This window comes from Montipora capricornis, chromosome 3 (assembly GCF_036669925.1).
Source record: "Montipora capricornis isolate CH-2021 chromosome 3, ASM3666992v2, whole genome shotgun sequence".
Lineage (NCBI taxonomy): Eukaryota > Metazoa > Cnidaria > Anthozoa > Scleractinia > Acroporidae > Montipora > Montipora capricornis.
In genome coordinates, this window is record NC_090885.1 from 3,737,801 (window position 1) to 3,740,300 (window position 2,500).

The 2,500-nt window shown below is 38.9% G+C and overlaps 1 pseudogene; it reads right to left on the minus strand.

Annotated features, from left to right (window-relative positions):
• Window positions 1-2,500, minus strand: part of LOC138041946 (dentin sialophosphoprotein-like) — a 20,570-nt pseudogene that overhangs the window by 1,223 nt on the left and 16,847 nt on the right.

Genomic DNA, 2,500 nt, shown 5'->3' on the forward strand with positions numbered 1-2,500 from the left:
GAAATAGTCGACTTCGGAAAATACCATAATATTCTTTGTTTGCCCCCGCCCCCCTCCCCAATGCTTTTGTTTGGGAATCATTTTAAGTCCCAAGAGAGACTGGACACAAATTGTGCACAATTTGGGGGGCAACACAAAGAGTTTTATGGTGTTTTCTGCAAAGGCCTATTGAGAAGAATTAAGTGATTGGTTCCTTTGATTTAACGGAGACATTCGAAAGAAATGTTATTTGTGGACTCCTCAAAAATTAAATGAATTTGAATGCTCCACAGATCACAACAAATAGTATATTAGGTTAGTAAGTTTGGATGGTACTGCATACAAAATACGCATCAAATAATATGGGCGTGGTAGTTCTACACTTACTTCTTATGTATGCAATTTCTGCATTTTTGATAAAAGCAGTTTCTTTTTCAAGCAACTCAGAGTTGTGCTTTGCATCAATGTTTAGGTCTTCCATGAGGTCTAATGCCAGTTTGGTAGCGATTGCTTGATGGTGTTGTGGGGTGAGTCCACCAACTTCTGTTAGCGCGTCAGCATACCCCTCCAAGGCTTCAACATCTGTTGGAAAATATTGAAATAGTTCACAGTGTTGCGAAAATACGAGAGAAAACAGGGGCGAACATGTCCCCATGCCCCGTGATATCACTGTTATTTTTCTAGTGCGGTGCTCACATGCTGAAGAGGGGCGTGGTCACCATTAGTTAAGTTTCTTCATCCGGAAATTAAAAGTGCGATATGTCTTGATCTTTTAGGAAAAACTAAAACTTTCCATATGGTGCACAAGGTCAAACATCCGAACTGAGACAGGTTTATTTGCGCTTTACCCTTCGTTTTATGAAAAAGGTTTCGTTGGTTTAGCCAATGTATTATTTGGTTATAAACTCCTTCTGTCGCAGAAATTGTTGTCAGTAAAAACAGAGCTGCCCACGGCGATAACCTCTGAAATTCACAAAATTGCGTTGGAGATGTCTGGAAACTTGAGATCAGTTTGCTATATGTTTCATTGCCGGTGATGTATAAGAAAGAAGATGACAAGAAGAAGGAAACGAGAAGAAACTCGCAAAATCGTTTTAAATTTTATTGCACAAACTACAAAAAGAACAACGTACCTTTAGCGACTTCACTTCTGCCTTGTTTAGAGGTCTTTAATGGAAGAGACTTCTTCAGTGTGTCTGCAAGCTTCGTTTTCAGGTAAAGAGTAGGTTCGAGTAAGAGGCAGATTGAAAGTGTAAACATGGTTTTAAAGTAAAATGATTGAATTTTCAAGGTGTTAAAGAAGTCAATGTCATTCAAGGAATTCTTCCTCCTCCTCTTCCTTCTCCTCCTCCCCCCTCCAAAAAAATTACAATAAAAACTCCTTGGAGAATTCTCACGATTCATATTCCTTGGAAAAGAACAACGTAATTAGCCCTGGACCTCCTCCGTGCCTTGTTAGCTGTTGATTGGCATTTGCTCAAACAGATTCACTGGTTTTCCTTGGTTCATTGTGTCTTCATGAGTGATATTGCAAGGGATAATTTCGAGATTTGTTAAATTTGGTTGAGATGTCACATTTATGACTACACTTACCTCTTTAAGTTCTTTCTTTTCTTTCTGTTTTAAATTTGCTGTTTCCACATCGGCTGCAGCATTATCTTTCAAATCATTTTTGTAAGAAAATGTGTTAGCCAGGGCCCTTGTTACTAAGCTTTCAGGGTAGAACAAGTCACTTTGATTTCACTTGCTGGAGCAAATACACACTTTTAGTTAACCTTCATTTATCTTCCATAAAGGCCCAGTAATACGGGCAGCATTTTTCGTGCAACTTGTCGCAAAACAATGTTGCGTTGCAAGTTGAGATGGCTTTTTGCGCGTACTACCACCCTCTTGCGAAATAAATTTTCATGTTGCAAAAAGTAAAAGCTACGTCTACTTTTGCAACACGCGCAACAAACCATCTCAACTTGCAACGCAACATTGTTGCGCGACAGGTTGCACGGAAAATGTTGCTCGTAGTACTGGGTCTTAAGTACCTCTGATGATTTAATTTCAGTTTTTCTTACCTTGAGTCCAGATATTATCCAAAGTGGTTTTGATTTCAGCTTTATTTTTGGTCTCCTGAGAAGGAAAGGTTAGATGGTAACATGCTCTGGCATATTAACCACCACGTCTTTCTGCCATTACAAGGATTTTTTGGGCGTTGAAAGTGCCATTAAATAAATTCTGCACGCCTTCGTTAAGTTGTAATTAAAGCATTAAAGAGCACGTTTGGACGGAAGTTGTTTTGTAAAAAACTTACAAACCAAACTCAAGTTCATCATAGCTGCATTAATTAAGTGTCAAGGTTGACCGTGAAATGAAAAGTTCTGCAAAGGCGTTGGAAAATTTCAACGGCATTGCAGAAGATAACAGCATCGCGTTTTTGTGAAACAGTCGGTGGCAAACAAGCTTGAAAACTGATTCTCTTATTTTAAGTTTTCTTACTCCTTTGAGGAATTTCTCGGTACCTGTTGGCAAC